Below are 24,393 nucleotides of genomic sequence, written 5' to 3'. Positions count from 1 at the left end.
GAGACTGGGTACCTTGCAGTCGTCTTAATTGTCGTTCCAACTGCACCCACTGTTTGTCGGTCCCTTCTTGCCTGTTGCATAATGTAGCATCATCTGCAGCTGTAGGTGAACATGGTCGACCACCTCCTACCGTTGGACAGGGGTGCCTGTCGTAGTGAACGCCCTCCTCCCCCCCCCCCCTCCATTCACGATAATGCTGGGCTATACTCTCCACACCTCGTCGTTCCCCTATTCACCCTATCATTCTTCTGCATGTGAAGTCACCCACATGTTGTCTCCAGGTCATGTTGTAACAAAGAGCACACCTCAGGTCCTCGTAACTGCTCGCTTATTGACAGACACTGTCTTCTCTCAGTCCTTCCATTCGGCGCTATAGCCACACAGACACACCGCCATGTCGCCATGTGACATCCCGCTTTCTGCCTACGACTTTGTGACCTCTGACAACATGCATTCACACTATCACCTATACCCAAGTAGTTTTTCTGGGTGGTTATAGTTAAAGTGCAGCTATTCATGGACATCCAATGTGGACTGTAATTATCGTATGGCAGAGAAACTTGGCAGATATACTAATGTTTTAATACAGAACCTACCTGTGCTGGAAGACAAATTTTGTGTCATCTCGTTGTCACTATAGGCTTGTACCATGGGAAGCAAGGAGAGGATGCTGTTTGGTGGCTAATATCCACATCAATAACATGAACTGCTTGCATGTATTAACAGGGTCCTTTATTCATGAGAACAAGAACTTACTTAACTTAAGAAAGTCCAGGTGTTGTGGTACAAGCTCTTCTGTAATAGTCCATGTTAGCCTCTTTTTTTTTCTTTTTTTTTTTTTTCTTTTGGTCATCAGTCTACTGACTGGTTTGATGCGGCCCGCCACGAATTCCTTTCCTGTGCTAACCTCTTCATCTCAGAGTAGCACTTGCAACCTACGTCCTGAATTATTTGCTTGACGTATTCCAATCTCTGTCTTCCTCTACAATTTTTGCCCTCTACAGCTCCCTCATGTCTTAGCAGATGTCCTATCAGCCTGTCCCTTCTCCTTATCAGTGTTTTCCACATATTCCTTTCCTCTCCGATTCTGCGTAGAACCTCCTCATTCCTTACCTTATCAGTACACCTAATTTTCAACATTCGTCTATAGCACCACATCTCAAATGCTTCGATTCTCTTCTGTTCCGGTTTTACCACAGTCCATGTTTCACTACCATACAATGCTGTACTCCAGACGTACATCCTCAGAAATTTCTTCCTCAAATTAAGGCCGGTATTTGATATTAGTAGACTTCTCTTGGCCAGAAATGCCTTTTTTGCCATAGCGAGTCTGCTTTTGATGTCCTCCTTGCTCCGTCCGTCATTGGTTATTTTACTGCCTAGGTAGCAGAATTCCTTAACTTCAACGACTTCGTGACCATCAATCCTGATGTTAAGTTTCTCGCTGTTCTCATTTCTACTACTTCACATTACCTTCGTCTTTCTCCGATTTACTCTCAAACCATACTGTGTACTCATTAGACTGTTCATTCCGTTCAGCAAATCATTTAATTCTTCTTCACTTTCACTCAGGATAGCAATGTCATCAGAGAATCGTATCATTGATATCCTTTCACCTTGTATTTTAATTCCACTCCTGAACCTTTCTTTTATTTCCATCATTGCTTCCTCGATGTACAGATTGAAGAGAACGGGCGAAAGGCTACAGCCTTGTCTTACACCCTTCTTAATACGAGCACTTCGTTCTTGATCGTCCACTCTTATTATTCCCTCTTGGTTGTTGTACATATTGTATATGACCCGTCTCTCCCTATAGCTTACCCCTACTTTTTTCAGAATCTCGAACAGCTTGCACCATTTTATATTGTCGAACGCTTTTTCCAGGTCGACAAATCCTATGAAAGTGTCTTGATTTTTCTTTAGCCTTGCTTCCATTATTAGCCGTAACGTCAGAATTGCCTCTATCGTCCCTTTACTTTTCCTAAAGCCAAACTGACCGTCACCTAGCGCATTCTCAATTTTCTCTTCCATTCTTCTGTATATTATTCTTGTAAGCAGCTTCGGTGCATGAGCTGTTAAGCTGATTGTGCGATAATTCTCGCACTTGTCAGCTCTTGCCGTCTTCGGAATTGTGTGGATAATGCTTTTCCGAAAGTCAGATGGTATGTCGCCAGACTCATATATTCTACACACCAACGTGAATAGTCGTTTTGTTGCCACTTCCCCCAATGATTTTAGAAATTCTGATGGAATGTTATCTATCCCTTCTGCCTTATTTGACCGTAAGTCCTCCAAACCTCTTTTAAATTCCGATTCTAATACTGGATCCCCTATATCTTCTAAATCGACTCCTGTTTCTTCTTCTATCACATCACACAAATCTTCACCCTCATAGAGGCTTTCAATGTATTCTTTCCACCTATCTGCTCTCTCCTCTGCATTTAACAGTGGAATTCCCGTTGCACTCTTAATGTTACCACCGCTGCTTTTAATGTCACCAAAGGTTGTTTTGACTTCCTTGTATGCTGAGTCTGTCCTTCCGACAATCATATCTTTTTCGATGTCTTCACATTTTTCCTGCAGCCGTTTCGTCTTAGCTTCCCTGCACTTCCTATTTATTTCATTCCTCAGCGACTTGTATTTCTGTATTCCTGATTTTCCCGGAACATGTTTGTACTTCCTCCTTTCATCAATCAACTGAAGTATTTCTTCTGTTACCCATGATTTCTTCGTAGCTACCTTCTTTGTACCTATGTTTTCCTTCCCAACTTCTGTGATGACCCTTTTTAGAGATGTCCATTCCTCTTCAACTGTACTGCCTACTGCGCTACTCCTTATTGCTGTATCTATAGCGTTAGAGAACTTCAAACGTATCTCGTCATTCCTTAGTACTTCCGTATCCCACTTCTTCGCGTATTGATTCTTCCTGACTAATGTTTTGAACTTCAGCCTACTCTTCATCACTACTATATTGTGATCTGAGTCTATATCTGCTCCTGGGTACGACTTACAATCCAGTATCTGATTTCGGAATCTCTGTTTGACCATGATGTAATCTAATTGAAATCTTCCCGTATCTCCCGGCCTTTTCCAAGTATACCTCCTCCTCTTGTGATTCTTGAACAGGGTATTCGCTATTACTAGCTGAAACTTGTTACAGAACTCAATTAGTCTTTCTCCTCTTTCATTCCTCGTCCCAAGCCCATATTCTCCTGTAACCTTTTCTTCTACTCATTCCCCAACAACTCCTTTCCAGTCGCCCATGACTATTAGATTTTCGTCCCCCTTTACATACTGCATTACCCTTTCAATATCCTCATACACTTTCTCTATCTGTTCATCTTCAGCTTGCGACGTCGGCATGTATACCTGAACTATCGTTGTCGGTGTTGGTCTGCTGTCGATTCTGATTAGAACAACCCGGTCACTGAACTGTTCACAGTAACACACCCTCTGCCCTACCTTGCTATTCATAACGAATCCTACACCTGTTATACCATTTTCTGCTGTTGTTGATATTACCCGATACTCATCTGACCAAAACTCCTTATCTTCCTTCCACTTCACTTCACTGACCCCTACTATATCTAGATTGAGCCTTTGCGTTTCCCTTTTCAGATTTTCTAGTTTCCTTACCACGTTCAAGGTTCTGACGTTCCACGCCCAGACTCGTAGAACGTTATCCTTTCGTTGATTATTCAATCTTTTTCTAATGGTAACCTCCCCCTTGGCAGTCCCCTCCCGGAGATCCGAATGGGGGACTATTCCGGAATCTTTTGCGAATGGAGAGATCATCATGACACTTCTTCAATTACAGGCCACATGTCCTGTGGATACACGTTACGTGTCTTTAATGCAGTGGTTTCCATTGCCTTCTGCATCCTCATGTCGTTGATCATTGCTGATTCTTCCGCCTTTAGGGGCAATTTCCCACCCCTAGGACAAGAGAGTGCCCTGAACCTCTATCCGCTCCTCCGCCCTCTTTGACAAGGCCGTTGGCAGAATAAGGCTGACTTCTTATGCTGGAAGTCTTCGGCCGCCAATGCTGATTATTTATCAAAATTTAGGCACTGGCGGGGATCGAACCCGGGACCGAAGACGTTTTGATTATGAATCAAAGACGCTACCCCTAGACCACGGCTGGTGAAGTACACAGCCCACTATTCACACTACTCTGGTCTCAGTGTTGTTTGGTGGCTAATATCCACTTCTGTAACATGAACTGCATGCATGTATTAACAGGGTCCTTTCTTCATGAGAACAAAAAGTTACTTAACTTAAGGAAGTCCAGGTGTTGTGGTACAAGCTCTTCTTCACGGCTGGTGAAGTACACACGCTGCTATGCACACTACTCTGGTCTCTATGTGCTGCCTGAGACAGAGACTCTGATTGCGATTGTGATGGTCTGTGACTGCAAGTGACTCCACTCAGTGACTCACTGGATGTCGGACTCGGGTCCTGAGGTCAACTTTGGCGGTGTAAATAGTGACAGTCGGGAGGGCGTTGTTGGTGCTTTTCTTGCAAGTTTGTCTTTGGGCCCTCTCCTGATAGGCTCGTTGTTTGTGCCTGGTGTGCTTTCGACAGCTTACTCCAGCGCACAAGTTAGTTCGAACTATGAGTACGTGGAGGAAATCTCGCGCGTACACTGTTTGTATGACGGTACGACATCCACTCTGTCATTTGTCCATCCATAACGTGGGTAAACAGTATGGCTGTCGAGAATAGACGCCATGTGCTTTTAGTGAAGTTGTTTTATCTGAATGGTTTCAATTACTGTGCTGCATACAGCAGCTGGATTCTGCATCCTCGTGCAGTGTAACAAGAATGGTGCATCCCATGATCAACAAGACGGAAAGTTTTGTGGTCTACTTTGCATTGGTACCAGACAAGATCCAGGTAGTGCAGCAACTGAAACCCTCATGATTTGCAGCGACGTTCTGAATTTGATTTCTGGCACAGTTGGAAGCTGATAATATGTGGCCAGACAATATTCTATAGAGGGGCAAGGCACATTTTACACTTCAGGACGCAGTGAATAGACAAAACCACGGGTTGTGCACTCGTCACGCATGACTGTGTTTGGTATATACACAAGCACTGTTTTTCTCGATCCGTTCTTCTTTTAAGAGAATACGTCCTTAGGGCCTGTACGGTGCACTGTGACGTCTGCACATTATTGAGACCTCCTTTTACAGCATGTGACTACTGCTTTGGAAGAGCGCAGCTGTGTGGAAACCATTATTTTTATGCAAGCTAGGGCAACACCTCGTATCATCCTCACCGTGAAAGATCTACTTAATGCAATCTTCCACAAATGTATTATCGCCAGATGTTTTCCAGACGCATGGTGCGCAAGATCACCTGATCTGAATTCATGTGACTTTTCTAAGAGAACTCGTTTACCAGGGACATTTTCGCACTCTAACTGAACCGAAGGTCAGTATACAGGTGCACATTCCCCAGATTTTATTGGAACTGCTGCGAGAAACTGTTGATCATGTCGTTTTATGGATGCAGCATCTCGTCGACGTCTCCGGTACTCGTATTGAACAAATCGTGTAAGTGGCGGTTAATAATAAGATGAAAATTACGCTTTCCTCATTTTTTTGACCTTTTCCGCCCACATCCCGTTCCTAGTCCGTTACATATACAATCATTTCTATATGTCTTTCTTCCATTCATAGCGCCAGATTTGCATGCGGTGGCCAAAATTGGAACTAAAGTTTTTTCCACCGTAAATCGGTTCTACCTCAGCGCATTAGAATATCTACCAAGTTTTGCTGCTATACGATAATTACAGCCCATACTGGACCTCTGTGAGTAGCTGCTCTCCCATTATAACCACCCGGTATGTTGGTTTACTTTATGCATCATGTCCTTAAGCTTTGCACATCAATGTACTAAAATTCACTTCGGATGCATAGTCCGGTACAAAATACAGCACGAAGCCCAGCTGCAGCGACAAAATTTCGGACGTTGTTCACGGACGTTATGTGACTCTTTTGGTACAGTGGGAAAGTAGTCGAAACTATTGATATGTGGTTGTAGATGAAAATGCTGAAACTGAAATGATCTGGCAAAATAACTGCTCAGGAAGACAACGTGTGGGGAAAAAGAGACTTGGAATGTTGGATGACAATTTCTCTTCATCCTTTGTTGTACCCAGTACTTTCCCTATTTTCTCCTTCATATGCCCCCCCATGTTGTCGTTTCCTTCTTTCTGCCCGTGTTGTTCCTGATTTCTTATTTATTATGGCTGGAAGGCCTTTACTATTTTATTCTGAAACATTCCTATTATTTCTGATTCTTTGGTGTTGTTTCTTTTCAGTTTTATTCTTATTTCTGTTACCTTGCTACTGTTGATTTCCTGTTTCAGAAATAGAGAAATATTTTTTTTTCTACATCTACATCTACATCTACATCTACATGACTACTCTGCAATTCACATTTAAGTGCTTGGCAGAGGGTTGGTCGAACCACATTCATACTATCTCTCTACCATTCCACTCCCGAACAGCGCGGGAAAAACGAACACCTAAACCTTTCTGTTCGAGCTCTGATTTCTCTTATTTTATTTTGATGATCATTCCTACCTATGTAGGTTGGGCTCAACAAAGTATTTTCGCATTCGGAAGAAAAAGTTGGTGACTAAAATTTCGTAAATACACTCCTGGAAATGGAAAAAAGAACACATTGACACCGGTGTGTCAGACTCACCATACTTGCTCCGGACACTGCGAGAGGGCTGTACAAGCAATGATCACACGCACGGCACAGCGGACACACCAGGAACCGCGGTGTTGGCCGTCGAATGGCGCTAGCTGCGCAGCATTTGTGCACCGCCGCCGTCAGTGTCAGCCAGTTTGCCGTGGCATACGGAGCTCCATCGCAGTCTTTAACACTGGTAGCATGCCGCGACAGCGTGGACGTGAACCGTATGTGCAGTTGACGGACTTTGAGCGAGGGCGTATAGTGGGCATGCGGGAGGCCGGGTGGACGTACCGCCGAATTGCTCAACACGTGGGGCGTGAGGTCTCCACAGTACATCGATGTTGTCGCCAGTGGTCGGCGGAAGGTGCACGTGCCCGTCGACCTGGGACTGGACCGCAGCGACGCACGGATGCACGCCAAGACCGTAGGATCCTACGCAGTGCCGTAGGGGACCGCACCGCCACTTCCCAGCAAATTAGGGACACTGTTGCTCCTGGGGTATCGGCGAGGACCATTCGCAACCGTCTCCATGAAGCTGGGCTACGGTCCCGCACACCGTTAGGCCGTCTTCCGCTCACGCCCCAACATCGTGCAGCCCGCCTCCAGTGGTGTCGCGACAGGCGTGAATGGAGGGACGAATGGAGACGTGTCGTCTTCAGCGATGAGAGTCGCTTCTGCCTTGGTGCCAATGATGGTCGTATGCGTGTTTGGCGCCGTGCAGGTGAGCGCCACAATCAGGACTGCATACGACCGAGGCACACAGGGCCAACACCCGGCATCATGGTGTGGGGAGCGATCTCCTACACTGGCCGTCCACCACTGGTGATCGTCGAGGGGACACTGAATAGTGCACGGTACATCCAAACCGTCATCGAACCCATCGTTCTACCATTCCTAGACCGGCAAGGGAACTTGCTGTTCCAACAGGACAATGCACGTCCGCATGTATCCCGTGCCACCCAACGTGCTCTAGAAGGTGTAAGTCAACTACCCTGGCCAGCAAGATCCCCGGATCTGTCCCCCATTGAGCATGTTTGGGACTGGATGAAGCGTCGTCTCACGCGGTCTGCACGTCCAGCACGATCGCTGGTCCAACTGAGGCGCCAGGTGGAAATGGCATGGCAAGCCGTTCACAGGACTACATCCAGCATCTCTACGATCGTCTCCATGGGAGAATAGCAGCCTGCATTGCTGCGAAAGGTGGATATACACTGTACTAGTGCCGACATTGTGCATGCTCTGTTGCCTGTGTCTATGTGCCTGTGGTTCTGTCAGTGTGATCATGTGATGTATGTGACCCCAGGAATGTGTCAATAAAGTTTCCCCTTCCTGGGACAATGAATTCACGGTGTTCTTATTTCAATTTCCAGGAGTGTAGATCTCGCCGCGACGAAAAACGTCTTTGGTGTAATGACTTCCATCCGAATTCGCGTATCATTTCTGCCACACTCTCTCCCCTACTACGTGATAATACAAAACGAGCTGCCCTTTTCTGCACCCTTTCGATGTCCTCCGTCGATCCCACCTGGTAAGGATCCCACACCGCGCAGCAATATTGTAACAGAGGACGAACGAGTGTAGTGTAAGCTGTCTCTTTAGTGGACTTGTTGCATCTTCTAAGTGTCCTGCCAATGAAACGCAACCTTTGGCTCGCCTTCCCCACAATATTATCTGTGTGGTCTTTCCAACTGAAGTTGTTCGTAATTTTAATACCAAGGTACTTAGTTGAATTGACAGCCTTGAGAATTGTACTACTTATCGAGTAATCGAATTCCAACGGATTTCTTTTGGAACTCATGTGGATCACCTCACACTTTTCGTTATTTAGCGTGAACTGCCACCTGCCACACCATACAGCAATCTTTTCTAAATCGCTTTGCAACTGATACTGGTCTTCGGATGACCTTACTAGACGGTAAATTACAGCATCATCTGCGAACAACCTAAGAGAACTGGTCAGATTGTCACCCAGGCCATTTTTATAGATCAGGAACAGCAGAGGTCCCAGGACGCTTCCCTGTGGAACACCTGATATCACTTCAGTTTTACTCGATGATTTGCCGTCTATTACTACGAACTGCGATCTTCCTGACAGGAAATCACGAATCCAGTCGCACAACTGAGACGATACCCCATAGGCCTGCAGCTTGATTAGAAGTCGCTTGTGAGGAACGGTGTCAAAAGCTTTCCGGAAATCTAGAAATACGGAATCAACTTTAGATCCCCTGTCGATAGCGGCCATTACTTCGTGCGAATAAAGAGCTAGCTGCGTTGCACAAGAACGATGTTTTCTGAAACCATGCTGATTACGTATCAATAGATCATTCCCTTCGAGGTGATTCATAATGTTTGAATACAGTATATGCTCCAAAACCCTACTGCAAACCGACGTCAATGATATAGGTCTGTAGTTAGATGGATTACTCCTACTACCCTTCTTAAACACTGGTGCGACCTGTGCAATTTTCCAATCTGTAGGTACAGATCTATCGGTGAGCGAGCGGTTGTATATGAGTGCTAAGTAGGGAGCTATTGTATCAGCGTAATCTGAAAGGAACCTAATCGGTATACAATCTGGACCTGAAGACTTGACCGTATCAAGCGATTTGAGTTGCTTCGCAACCACTAAGGTATCTACTTCTAAGAAACTCATGCTAGCAGCTGTTCGTGTTTCAAATTCATGAATATTCCAATCATCTTCCCTGGTGAAGGAATTTAGGAAAACTGCGTTCAATAACTCCGCTTTAGCGGCACAGTCATCGGTAACAGTACCATCGGCACTGCGCAGCGAAGGTATTGACTGCGTCTTGCCGCTTGTGTACTTTACATACGACCAGAATTTCTTCGGATTTTCTACCAAATTAGCCTGTTCTCATTCATTCCTTAGAGGTATCCAAACAATATTAGGTTTCACCTTTTGTTATTGCTCATGGTAACAAGTTCATTGTTAACAAATCCGCCACAGCTGTAAAAGGCTTTTATTAAATAAAACCGCTATACTCCTCCATGTTTTCGGAATCTTACCACATCGTCAGACGTATTTGAAATATAGCAAGAGTAGGAAGTTATGCTTCTGTTATTTTATGTTTATTTTGGAAGACCGCATCACTATTTCTAATTTTCCTACTATCTACACCCCCGAACTGTACCCACCCTGTCTCTAATAATTCGTCTTTCAAGTACATTCTGTCCATCATACAGTTCATCATTAAGCGTTCACGTCCATATAAGCATTACTGTCATACCACTGTGGTGTAACGCATAGTTTTGTATTTCTAGTGATGAATTTGTAGATATTTTATTCAGACTACATGCCCTTACCATTTCACTGTCTCTAAAAACAGTCATATTATCTATGACACATTTTGTTAGGAAATCGATACACATTATACACCGTCCAGTCACATTACTGTGACCACCTGTCATAAGCCTGAACAACCAGCTTTCGCAGAGAGGACCGCTGCGGGCCCTGTAGGAAGAGGGACAGTGAGGTTCTGCAAGGTACAGACAGGGATTTGCAGCCATGCCGATTCCAGTGCAGTGGCGAGCTGCGCTACATTTCTTGCATGAGGACCCAAGGCGTGTAAAACCTAATCTAGGTGAACCCACAGGTTCTCGATTGGGTTTAAGTCCGGGGAGTTTGGTGGCGAGGGGAGTAAGGTAAAGTTATCCTGGTGTTCTTCGAGCCACGCATGTACACTGCGAGTGGTGTGGCATGTCGGAATGTTCTGCTGGTAGACGTCATCGTGCCCAGAAAAGACAAACTGTATGTAGTTGGACATGGTCCCAACATGTAGATGGATACTTGTGTTGATCTATTGAGTCTTTCAGAATGATGAGATCACCTTCCGACGGATATTCCAGGGCGTTTGCTATCAGACGTTTCACGCCGTACACGCCAACGATCATCTGTCCAATGGAGCATAGAACGTGATTCACCTGAAAAGACCACCTGTCGCCACTCAGTGAACGTCCGTTTCTTTGTCGCCGATGAATAACAGTCACTTAGGTGCATGAACCAGACACTTGCTGCAGAGACCCAAATGCTGCTGAACGTTGAGGAAACACTGTTGGTAGCCCCTTGGTTCATTTGGGTGGTCAGTTGGTCAACTGTTGCATGTGTATTCGCCCGCACACATCACCGCAGCCGTCGTTCGTCCCTGTCATCTATGGCCCGTGGTGCACTTCTGTTGCCTCTGTGCTGATTTTGGATTGCGCCATTTTGCCATCCAAGATATACTTCAACGCCGGTGGCACACGACCAGTTTACAAACTTAGCTGTTTCAGAAAAGAACCCATCCTTGGCCGGAAAGGCCATGATCATCTCCTTTTGGACGTCAGATGAATCGCTCCCATTCCGCACTACAACAACGACTGCACTTTTTTCTGCGTCCCACCGCCACGTTTAATGTACCCCACACTGCTGGTGCTGCTACTTACCGTCTGTGACTGGTAACTGCACGTTGACACCGTACATAGGCAGTGGTCACATTAATGTGACTGGACCGTGTAAAAGTAGATCTATGCACGTATGTGTGTTCCACGTCTCTTCCAAAACAATTGAATCGATTTCGGTGAAACGTGGTGCACATATAACTTACTGTCTGGAAATAACCACTATGGGGATAAGAACCACCTCCTTCTCTAAGGGGTGCGCGTGGGGGTGAAAATGTACCGTAACTCGAGAAGCACAAAAGGCCAGACCATATTTATCTAGCATTTGAGAGTGAGACCATCTAGTGAGTCGCAACAAGCTTTACAGATAATTTTCACTCTGACGCCCCCCTACGAAATAATAAAGGAAAAGAAGTTTACAGCACACTACATTTTCGCTGTTCATGCAGTAAAATGCCGCATAATACATGGCATTTAAATTTATCATTCCTTTTGTACTGAATTCTACCCGCCACAAATTTCGTAGACAGTATCGTCATATACCTCTGGATGTACCTGCAAAATTATATCATTATGCGACAGATACTTCAGGATATATAGTCGAAAACATTCAGCTGCGTGAAAAGAGAACTGCAGGGTGAAATTCGCTAGAGAGAAGGGTGAAAAACGTGTACAAATATAAGTGAAATATGTTAAATTGTGTGAAGTATATGTGTCGAGTGCGTACAAGGGAAAAGCCGCATGTAAAATGTTTCTGCTAAACCCAAGGATCGATTTCAAGCAAACTTGGTACATATATTGCTTACAATTACGGAAGGACCACCAACCCTCTACTGGGATGGGGGCTACAACGTCTTGAGAGAAGGAGAGGAGAAGATGTACAGACAAAGAAGGGCAGCGATAAAGGAAAGGAGGAGATGGACACAGAGGGGGAGAAAGCGAAATAGACAGATACATGGAAGGGGAGGAGGTGGACAGCGATAGGAGGAGGAGGAAATGGACAGACTGGAAAGAAGAGGAGAGGGAGAGAGAGAGAGAGAGAGCAGAACGAGACGGCCAGAGAGAGAGGGGGAGGAGGATACAGACAGATTGGAAATAAGAGGAGATAGAGAGATAGAGGGCAGGAGGAGATGGACAGATAGAGGGGAGGAGCAAATGGGTAGAGAGAGAGGGGAGGACGTTACAGACAGTTTGGAAAGGAGGGGAGATAGAGAGAGACAGGGCTGGAAGAGATGGACAGATAGAGGGGAGGAGCAGATGGACGGAGAGAGGGGGAGGAGGAGATGGACGGAGAGGCGGTAAGGAGAAGATGAACTACTAGAAGAGTTGAATAAATACATTCCTGGGCATTGCTGGGTACTGAGCTAATGTATACGGAAGTAGTAGTTAGTATCGCCAGTTCCTTGAACAGACAACTGCAGGACGTTCTTGTTTTAATACAACATATAGTTCATATCACACGTTTGACTCGGAAAGCATTAGTTTGGCATGATGAATTTCCTGCAAAAGTTACCTCATATGACATTTTGAAATTAGAAGTACTACTAAGGAAGACAGAGAGAGGACGAGATTAAACAAAGTGACGAGCAGATTTAGTAAGAAAAACAGAACAGGGGAAAGTGAAAAGTGTTCAGTCGAAACCTGTAGTAACGATGAATTAACTTGCTGTTGGGCACTGTGGTGAGGAAACCCTTTGAGGGCACATACATTACTGCATGTGTACTATTGAGGACGCTGAATGCAATAGGTGTGCAGAAGCCGAACGAATTAGTCCACGTTGGGAACGCGTGGGAGATGGCGTCGGTAGCACTGCCGACGCCGCCTGAGCAGTCGGCCCGGTGTCTTGGCGCCGGCCAGTCGCAGGTAGTTCTGCGGACCTGCGGGAGACGCACTGGGGAGGCGCAGGTGCCGGCGAGCGGGGGATAGCCGCGCCCGCTGACTGATCCGTAATCGATACGGCAGGCGGGAGGCGGGAGGCGGCAGGCGGCCCACCTGTCCGCAATAAGGCAGGCCGCACTGCTAATGGGGCGCTGATGCATCGCGTAATGCAATCCGCGCCAAAGGGCCGCCACCCTGCCGCCGACGTGGTGCCGGGCCGCGCTCCTCGTCTGCGACAAACTCTGCCCTACAGTGGCAGCTGACCGCACCTCGCACTGCGTCCCCACTGGCGCTCTCACCTCTCTCTGATCTGGGAGTTCTGAATCTGCTGTCACAAGAACCTTATACTGTGCCACACAAATAATATTGGAAGCAGGAAACTTACTGTCTGAAGAAATCAACGGGTATCGTCAAGTCTGTAGCTTGTCCTCTGTCCTCTTCCATATTTACGTGAATGACATAATTAGAGAGCAAACACAGCAATTACAATAAGTGAAGGAATGCGGCTGCATACGATCCCGTCTACTGATGATAAAGTTATTGTACAACAAACCTTTAAGATCTCTGTATTATCTTCAAGTCATCTACTCGAGAAACAACATCAAAATCCCTGCACAAAAGCACAAAACAATCAACTTTAGAGGTAAATATCCAGTCCCAGATAGTAGACTCACTTTTAATACCTTAGCTGTGACATAACTTACGACACTGTTAATGGTATCAATGGCAGACGGAATATTGTAGTGCCACTACTATTTTTTGGGCATTATTGAGGAAACTAGCAGCTCAGCCGCAACAAGGAGCCGTAAGTATCCAACGGGCGAGAAGGCGTCAGTATCCTGGATGCAGCGACGAGGCTGTTTACGCATTGTGAGGCACACCAAGCCGAGCACCGCAATCCCGACCTCGCAGCGGAAAGGCGAGGCTGTAGCAGGACGCGGCAAGTACACTACTGGCCATTAAAATTGCTACACCACGAAGATGACGTGCTACAGACGCGAAATTTAACCGACAGGAAGAAGATTCTGTGATATGCAAATGATTAGCTTTTCAGAGCATTCACACAAGGTTGGCGCCCGTGGCGACACCAAAAACGTGCTGACATGAGGAAAGTTTCCAATGGATTTCTCATACACAAACAGCAGTTGACCGGCGTTGCCTGGTGAAACGTTGTTGTGATGCCTCGTGTAAGGAGGAGAAATGCGTACCATCACGTTTCCGACATTGATAAAGGTCGGATTGCAGCCTATTGCGATTGCGGTTTATCGTATCGCGACATCGCTGTCAGCATAATGTGGAATCGGTGGGTTCAGGAGCGAAATACGAACACCGTGCTGATCCCTGTCATCTATGGCCCGTAGTGCACTTCTGTTGCCTCTGTGCTGGTTTTGGATTGCGCCATTTTGCCATCCAAGATATACTTCAACGCCGGTGGCACACGACCAGTTTACAAACTTCGCTGTTTCAGAAAAGAACCCATCCTTGGCCGGAAAGGCTATGATCATCTCCTTTTAGACGTCAGATGAATCGCTCCCATTCCGCACTACAACAACGACTGCACTTTTTTCCGCGTCCCACCGCCACGCTTAATGTACCCCACACTGCTGGTGCTGCCACTTACCGTCAATGACTGGTAACTGCACGTTGACACCGTACACAGGCAGTGGCTCGTATCACTAGCAGTCGAGATGACAGGCATCTCATCCGCATGACAGTAACGGATCGTGCAGCCACGTCTCGATCCCTGAGTCAACAGATGGGGACTTTTGCAAGACAACAACCATCTGCACGAACAGTTCGACGACGTTTGCAGCAGAATGGACTATCAGCTCGGAGACCGTGGCTGCGGTTACCCTTGACGCTGCATCACAGACAGGAGCGCCTGCGATGGTGTACTCAACGACGAACCTGGGCGCACGAATGGCAAAACGTCATATTTTCGGATGAATCCAGGTTTTGTTTACAGCATCATGATGTTCGCATCCGTGTTTGGCGACATCGCGGTGGACGCACATTGGTAGCGTGTATTCGTCATCGCCATACTGCCGTATCACCCGGCGTGATGGTATGGGGTGCCATTGGTTACACGTCTCGGTCACCTTTTGTTTGCATTGACGGCACTTTGAACAGTGGACGTTACATTTCATGTGTGTTACGACCCGTGGCTCTACCCTTCATTCGATCCCTGCGAAATCCTACATTTCAGCAGAATAATGCACGACCGCATGTTGCAGGTCCTGTACGGGCCTTTCTGGGTACAGAAAATGTTCGACTGCTGTCCTGGCCAGCACATTCTCCAGATCTCTCACCAATTGACAACGTCTGGTCAATGGTGGCCGAGTAACTGGCTCGTCACAATACGCCAGTCACTACTCTTGATGAAATGTGGTATCGTGTTGAAGCTGCATGGGCAGCTGTACCTGTACATGCCATCCAAGCTCTGTTTGACTCAATGCCCAGGCGTATCAAGGCCGTTATTACGGCCTGAGGTGGTTGTTCTGGGTACTGATTTCTTAGGATCTATGAACCAAAATTGGGTGAAAATGTAATCACATGTCGGTTCTCGTATAACATATTTGTCGAATGAATACCCGTTTATCATCTGCATTTCTTCTTGGTGTAGCAGTTTTAATGGCCAGTAATGTAGTTTTTACAACGCCAGACCACCGATCTGTTGTTGGCTCTGAGCACTATGGGACTTAACAGCTATGGTCATCAGTCCCCTAGAACTTAGAACTACTTAAACCTAACTAACCTAAGGACATCACACAACACCCAGTCATCACGAGGCAGAGAAAATCCCTGACCCCGCCGGGAATCGAACCCGGGAACCCGGGCGTGGGAAGCGAGAACGCTACCGCACGACCACGAGCTATCTGTTGTTCTCAACATGGCTGGAAACAGCGCGTCAGCCAGCGAGTGAGTTCCTCACCCGTGTAAATAACCATCAACTGTAGCAGGGGTGTCAGCAGTGCAGCAGCACCTACTACGACGAGAGAACTACGCCAGGTGCCACAGTGATTATGTGGGGCAGCGAGCAGTCCCTGTGACTCCTCCTCCTAGTACGAAGTCCTCCTTCCAGGACCTGGTGACTCTCCATTGGTCGACCGCTTATAGGCTCAGTCCATCAGCAGGCAGGCACCTGCCCTGGAGGGCGGAAGGTCGAGACTGGCGTTGGACAGCCGCTCACCCTTCTGCGCTGATACGGGCGCCCTGGCACCATCCATCATCATTCGCAGGAGCGAGATCCATCACTGGAGGCTGTCGTCCTTTGCAGGTATTCCGAATGCCTCCCACGGCGCTGGCGCCTCCCACGAGCTGCCGTGCAGTGTCTAGCTGGCTGGTGCTGCCGAGCAAGCCCCTTGAATCAGCATTCCTATTCGCAGACGTTGTGGACTGGTAGCCGATAACTGGCAGTGCACCATGTGACGTCCTTACCATGTGTTGAGTATTTGATTTTCCATGTTGTTTATCTGCGCGACCACTGGCCTACATTCTCTCCATGACCCAATAATAGGTGGCGCTAAGTAATGAAGCTAAAAAGTTAAAAATTGGTCAAAATGTGCAAATGTATGTTACAATCAAAAGTTACAATTCTCAACTTCATTAGAGCAATATTTTGGACAAAATTGGCGTTTTTACAAAAAAAATTTAAGGCGATAAATATTAGACTCAGTTTCATATAAAAACATTAACTACGTGACACCAATAATCTACCTCTATTAGTTTTCAAGTTATTTAGAATTAAAACCTAAATTTGGAACATAAACGTCGTTATTCATAATAAATTAAGTATCCAGAATGAGATTTTCACTCTGCAGCGGAGTGTGCGCTGATATGAAACTTCCTGGCAGATTAAAAGTGTGTGCCGGATCGAGACTCGAACTCGGGACTTTTGACTTTCGCGGGCAAGCGCTCTACCATCTGAGCTACCCAAGCACGACTCACGCCCCGTCCTCACAGCTTTACTTCCGCAAGTACCTCGTCTCCTATCTTTCAAACTTTACACAAGCTCTCCTGCGAACCTTCTGTAAAGTTTGGAAGGTAGGAGACGAGGTACTGGCGGAAGTAAAGCTGTGAGGAGGGGGCGTGAGTCGTGTTTGGGTAACTCAGATAGTAGGGCGCTTGCCCGCGGAAGGCAAAGGTCTCGAGTTCGAGTCTCGGTCCGGCACACACGATTAATCTCCCAGAAGTTTCAGATTAAGTATTGTATGTATTTGTTATAGAAAGTTGTAATTACAGAACTTGATTACATTGATTGAATAATACAGCTGTGCCTAGTTTCAAGAATGTATTATAAACAACTATGAATACTCGGTCTTTCAAAGAGACAGTTCAGAGGGCATTTTCTACTATCGGTTCCATTCAACAAAAATTCTAGCCCACAAAGTTTAAATGCAGTAGAGCTAAAACTTTCTCAGTAACTAAAGCAAAGTTAACTTTAGTTACATAAAAATTATGAAGACAGTGAGTTGTTACACAACAGAGATACTAATTATATCTTCCTGTGCCTAGAGCGGTTGTCAGCAGACGTTCTGCTGGGCGGTCAGTTGCGTCCATGTATAAATAGAGGCAGAGAGACAGTGAGAAGAGACAGTTCGCACTGAGCAATCAGTCTGTCTGCTGTACGTGGGATGACGTCACAGCTAAGCTCCTACCAAAAATGTTTTCACTAAAAGCAGGAAGTGAACTCATGAGCACCATACACCGTCGTGGATTGCTTACATTTCACGCAAGTAACTGTTTGTGTGCCACCTGTAATACTCGCAAAACCGAGTGGCAAGTGGCGAGATTATTTTCCCCTTTAAAGCGAGCAATTAACTTTGATGACTAGAAGTCAGGGTGATAGACCATTTTACTTGGAACTTCCGATAGAGGTCGCCTCTGAACTGCTAATAGTACTGTTTCTGATAGGGACATTATTATAATTACTATTATCAGGAATATTATTATGTTTTGTGCGCGTGAACTTTTACTGAATGTATCAATTAGTTAAAACTCAGAACTTTTATTTATAGCCGTATTTCCTGATCCCACTGAGTGAATAGCGATTATGGATATTTTTTTTTTTCAGTGAACACAGTGAGTAACGTGAACTTGCATACTGGAAATTATGGCCAGTATGTTCTCCATCGCTTTCTAGCTGACCGTAAAAGCAGGACAGTGTAGAGCGGATAAGACGGAGTTACTAGCGCCGGCAAATCGCACTTAAAGACGACCAGTTAGCGCCAATCGAACAGCCTGGTCCTCAGGTAGGTCCACTCACCACCACTTAATTACTCTCCTTTCTGATAGGTCAGCTGAAGATGCAATGGCTTTCTTGAATGTCCTTGTGTCACTGGGAAAGGTAGGAGGTTAGTGAGGCGATCTGTTATTGCAGGTAACGAGTTTATGGACGGGTGGACGAAATCTTTTGTTCAACGTACAGAGTGGCTGTGGAACGAGCAGTTGTTTAATCAGTTGATGGAAGGGTCTTCTATGCGCCATAGAAAGCAAAAGAGCGCGAGACTTCTTCATGAGCAGTTAAGCAGGTTGACGTAGAAGGAAGTGAAACAGTTTTCGTAGATACGATTCGCAAGATCAATGTACAAATGATGGAGTTCCGGGGGCGAGTGATGAGACTAATAAGATAATACCCCGAGAAGCCAAATATGGGGCAATAGACGCCTTCTTGAGGGACCTGTCATCCGATATGTCTAGAATGGTTTGGACAGGTACCTCGAAAGTCTTGTATACTGCTGTCAAGTCGGATATGAAGTTTCAAGAAACTGATATGACAATACTTGTACGTGACAAAAGAGGCGTGTAATCCAGTAACGTGGAATAATATAGGTGTGGGCGATCGTGACATGTCCAGAGGCAGTGTAGACAACCTCAGTGGCGTAGAAGTGGTGTAGGTCGCGAGAGAAGACTTCGCTTCGGAAACCACGGCCACCCGGCTGTAGTGGGACTTGGCCACTGCTGTTTAGTCACCACTGTGGCTGAAGTAGATGTGGTAAACCCTAGGCCTTCCGCTTGTTAAGGGCCGTACAGAGTGACTGCAAAGTACTGCCCACATTCTGTTGGACGAGAATCCTGAATACCGCCCACCTGGCTGTAAGTAATACCATCTCCCTGGCTGTACACTGCGTAGCTGGTTCATCTCCTGAGCTTCCGCCTTCACGACACCCGCTGTCGATGACAAGCTGTTGGCACCCGCTTAAGGACATAGGGTACTTATAAACGATGGAAAATCGAAAATTTTATGACTTTTTTAAATTCTATAGTCTTTCCTGATTACATTGATATATACATTATAGGGTTTCAAATGAAAAATGGCCTATGTATACCAAACTTTTAGGTTGCCGCCACGCCTCCTTTATTTCTGTTACAGAAACCAGTATAATTTCGAAAAGATCTGTGAACTTTCTGTTTCCAGGGATTATACGTATGATAGGTTGTATATGTTGGTAACAGTGCAGATTTCTAGTCTCTGTAAATGATTATCTTTGCTCGTATTTACTTTTCTATCGCTGAAGCAGTTTGTTCACGTGTTACTGAATGTTTGTTGCCCAAGTGCTACATATATTCTGGAAGTACATATCCTTTAGTGAGAAATAAATACGAACTACGCCACGCATCAAGAAATTCAATAAAAGTAAATCCCGTGGTAACCATTTCGCAACCAAAGCAAGCCACGCTGCTGAAAGTAACCTATGTATTAGTTCTTCAGGGAAGAAATTCCCACATGGCATGCCTCCTGATGATTCAAATTTGTGTGTTAACAATGACGTTGTTTTTAAATGATTTGTTGTTGTTGATGTGGGCATCTTATCTTCTTTGATAATTGAAGTGGCGAAATGTACACAATGTGATAGTGTAGGATGTCTGGAAATTACGGAACACCAAAGTAGCAGGAAGGGTTTAGAGTTAAAATTAGTTGTTGCGCATAGATCCTGCAATAAATCTACCTCGAAAATGTCTTCGAATAATTCATATGATGTGAATTTGGTGTATGCAATGCGTGCAACAGGAAAAGGAAAAAAGGCTGCTCAAACGGTTTGTGGTTTGATGGACCTTCCCCCTCCTCTCAGTAGGTTCAGAAAATACATAAAAATACTTTTAGCTGCCTTGACGGCTGTGTCTAAAGCATCTATGAAACGTAGAAGAAACTGTAAATATTTGTGGAACCAGGGACATTGCTGTTGCACTTGATGGGACATGGCAACGTCGAGGACATCTTTCCTTGAAAGGTGTTGTAAGTGCTACTTCTCTGTAGAATGGAAAAGTTGCTGACGTTGAGTGCTTATCTAAATACTGCCACACTTGCCATGGTAACATTGAAGGACATATTGAACATCAGTGTTCTAAGAATTATGATGGTTACAGTGGAGGTATGGAGTGTGATGGAGCTCTAAAAATATTTCAGAGATCGGTGCCCGTTTATATCGCTAGATATACGAAGTTCCTAGGCGATGGGGACTCTAAAGCTTTCAATAAAATTAATGAGTTCAATATTTATGGTGGCACATTGGTAACAAAGCTGGAGTGTTCTAGTCATGTGCAAAAGAGGGTGGGTGCTAGATTGAGGAAGCTACGAAGAGAAATGAAAGGAGAGTTGCTATCTGATGGAAAATCTCTGTCTGGCCGAAGCAGATTGACAGAAACTGAAACAGACCTTCAGAGTTATTATGGACTGGTCATTAGGCTAAATGCACCTCTGAATGATGTTACAGCAATGAGAAAAGCTGTATGGGCCACCTAATTCCATAAGTTGTCCACAGATGACCATCCTGTTCACGGACTTTGCCCTAAAGGAGCAGATTCTTGATGTGGTTACCAAAAAGCAAAGAAAAGTGGTCAAATATACCATCATTCTCTTCCTGAGCCTGTTATGAATGGAATAAAACCAATTTTTAGAGACCTGGGTGACTCTGTTTTGCTTAGTAAATGTTTTCATAGGATCATTCAGAACACAAATGAAAGTTTTTAACCATTGCATATGGGAAAGATTACCGAAGAATGATTTTGTAGGACTAAATACATTAAACGCTGGTGCACTAGATGCAGTGATATGTTTCAGTGATGGAGTGACACGAAGGTTGGAAGTCCTGAGAAATTTAGGCATAAAATGTGGCTCTATTATGGAAGATCAATTGCTTGCGTGTGACACATCAGGTACATGAAGCTGAAAGATTCGCTCTTCAAGTTACCAAAGAAGCAAGAACTGCTAAAAGGAATGCCAAGAGGAAGCTTAAAGATGAAGAAATGCTGCAGGATGAAGACTATGCTTCAGAAACGTTCTGAGGCACAGTTTAATTGGACCCATATCTTCATTCGCAACTTCCCGCAAGTTGTATTTTTCAGAATTCAGTTACAAATATTTCCTACGGTTTATAAAGCATTGTTCTAATTTTTTTGTGAAACTTGCAATAGTTAAAATGTAAGATTTCATATATTTTTATCCTTATAATATACATAATAGGTTGAATTAAATAGGTCTAGTACCTCAGCCATCATGTCATGCGTATCTGGTAAAATTTTGGTATCCTTCAAGTGTATAACATTGGATTAAATAGTACCTCAATTTGAGGAAACATTTTGGAAAAAAAATTGGATCAAGTTCTTTCTAATTTTTTAATAACCCTAAGCAGGTTCAAAAATATTCAAAATACTTCTAATTTGGAGGGAATATTTTGAAGAGTTGCTCAATGTAGGTGAAAATACGATCAGTAATGTTTCAGATTTCGAGGTACAATGGGATAGGAATGATGATGGAAATAGGATCACATTCGAGGAAGTGGAAAAAATGGTCAATAGACTGCAGTGCAATAAAGCAGCTGGGGTGGATGAAATTAAGTCGGAACTCATCAAATACAGTGGAATGTCAGGTCTTAAATGGCTACACAGGATAATTGAAATGGCCTGGGAGTCGGGACAGGTTCCATCAGACTGGACAAAAGCAATAATCACACCAATCTTTAAACATGGAAACAGAAAAGATTGTAACAACTACAGAGGTATCTCTTTAGTCAGCGTTGTGGGTAAAATATTCTCAGGTACTGTTGAAAGGAAAGTGCGAGTACTAGTTGAGAACCAATTGGATGAATCAGTGTGGGTTTAGGCCTCTTAGAGGTTGTCAGGACCAGATCTTTAGTTTACGGCAAATAATGGAGAAGTGTTATGAGTGGAACAGGGAATTGTATCAATGCTTTATAGATCTAGAAAAGGCATATGACCGGGTTCCTAGGAGGAAGTTATTGTCTGTTCTACGAGATTATGGAATAGGAGGCAAACTTTTGCAAGCAATTAAAGGTCTTTACGTGGATAGTCAGGCAGCAGTAGGAGTTGATATTAAATTGAGTTCATGGTTCAGAGTAGTTTAAGGGGTAAGATAAGGCTGCAACCTGTCTCCACTGTTGTTCATATTATTTATGGATCATATGTTGAAAACAATAGACTGGCTGGGTGAGATTAAGATATGTGAACACAAAATAAGCAGTCTTTCATATGCGGATGACTTAGTTGTGATGGCAGACTCGATTGAAAGTTTGCAAAGTAATATTTCAGAGCTAGATCAGAAATGTAAGGACTATGGTATGAAGATTAGCATCTCAAAAACGAAAGTAATGTCAGTGGGAAAGAGATATAAACGGATTGAGTGCCAAATAGGAGGAACAAAGTTACAACAGGTGGACGGTTTCAAGTACTTAGGATGCATATTCTCACAGGATGGCAACATAGTGAAAGAACTGCAAGCGAGGTGTAGCAAAGCTAATGCAGTGAGCGCTCAGCTACGATCTACTCTCTTCTGTAAAAAGGAAGTCAGTACCAAGACTAAGTTATCTGTGCACCGTTCAATCTTTCGACCAACTTTGTTGTATGGGAGCGAAAGCTGGGTGGATTCAGGTTACCTTATCAACAAGGTTGAGGTTACGGATATGAAAGTAGCTAGGATGATTGCAGGTACTAGTAGATGGGAACAATGGCAGGAGGGTGTCCACAATGAGGAAATCAAAGAAAAAGTGGGAATGAACTCTATAGATGTAGCAGTCAGGGCGAACAGGCTTAGATGGTGGGGTCATGTTACACGCATGGGAGAAGCAAGGTTACCCAAGAGACTCATGGGTTCAGCAGTAGAGGGTAGGAGGAGTCGGGGCAGACCAAGGAGAAGGTACCTGGATTCGGTTAAGAATGATTTTGAAGTAATAGGTTTAACATCAGAAGAGGCACCAATGTTAGCACAATAGAGGATGATGGAGGAATTTTATAAGGGGGCTATGCTCCAGACTGAACGCTGAAAGGCATAATAAGTCTTAAATGATGATGATGATGATGATGATGATGATGATGACTTCTAATTTGTTTAGAAAGTGTGCTGCATTACCTGCCATCAACAAAAAATCTGTAAAACATGTACATTATAAATTGTGCCTGAAAGAAATAGATGTTGATTTTTACATAATATTGAGCCAGAAAAGTACCCTGTCTCCGTAAGTGCACGTCCCTCTTCGAGAGCGTTGGGCGGGATGCAATAGCTGCCAGTGAGCCCTGGTAGGTGTGCGCCTACAGACTCCCGTCACGGCAACCTGCACCACATCGCTGCTGGGTAAAACCTGTGTCCGCCTTCTTTGTTGCACTCGAGTGGGAATCAGCACGCCTACAGCTCCGCCAGAGAAGACAGTCTGTAGTGTAAAATCACCGGTAATAAACATGATTCCAGGTAACTCTGTTTCACTGGCGCCTTAGGGCGTATGAAAGACATCCACACCACCTCCTACACAAGTACAGTCACTACATCACTTGCTTAGCTTTCACGGCCACTAAAAATCCCACCCCCCAGGCGTGACCGCTACGGTCTCATGATCACGTACTTATTATGTAAATACCGAGTGGCGCCACTATTGGACGTCACGGTTGCACTAAGTAATGAACACATGTTGTATTTTGTCTTATTGTTACACTATACAGTATAATGTGAGTGTACTGGTAGCCACGTTGGGAAACACCTCTAGCTTTATGCTAGATTAGTTTTACGGTAAGGTCCTGCTTTCGTACATCTGAATACTTGGTTGCGCCAGCTTCAGGTAAATACACTCCTGGAAATTGAAATAAGAACACCGTGAATTCATTGTCCCAGGAAGGGGAAACTTTATTGACACATTCCTGGGGTCAGATACATCACATGATCACACTGACAGAACCACAGGCACATAGACACAGGCAACAGAGCATGCACAATGTCGGCACTAGCACAGTGTATATCCACCTTTCGCAGCAATGCAGGCTGCTATTCTCCCATGGAGACGATCGTAGAGATGCTGGATGTAGTCCTGTGGAACGGCTTGCCATGCCATTTCCACCTGGCGCCTCAGTTGGACCAGCGTTCGTGCTGGACGTGCAGACCGCGTGAGACGACGCTTCATCCAG

The sequence above is a fragment of the Schistocerca nitens genome, chromosome 6 (genome assembly GCF_023898315.1).
Source record: "Schistocerca nitens isolate TAMUIC-IGC-003100 chromosome 6, iqSchNite1.1, whole genome shotgun sequence".
In the NCBI taxonomy this organism is placed as follows: domain Eukaryota; kingdom Metazoa; phylum Arthropoda; class Insecta; order Orthoptera; family Acrididae; genus Schistocerca; species Schistocerca nitens.
This window is presented reverse-complemented; position numbering follows the sequence as displayed.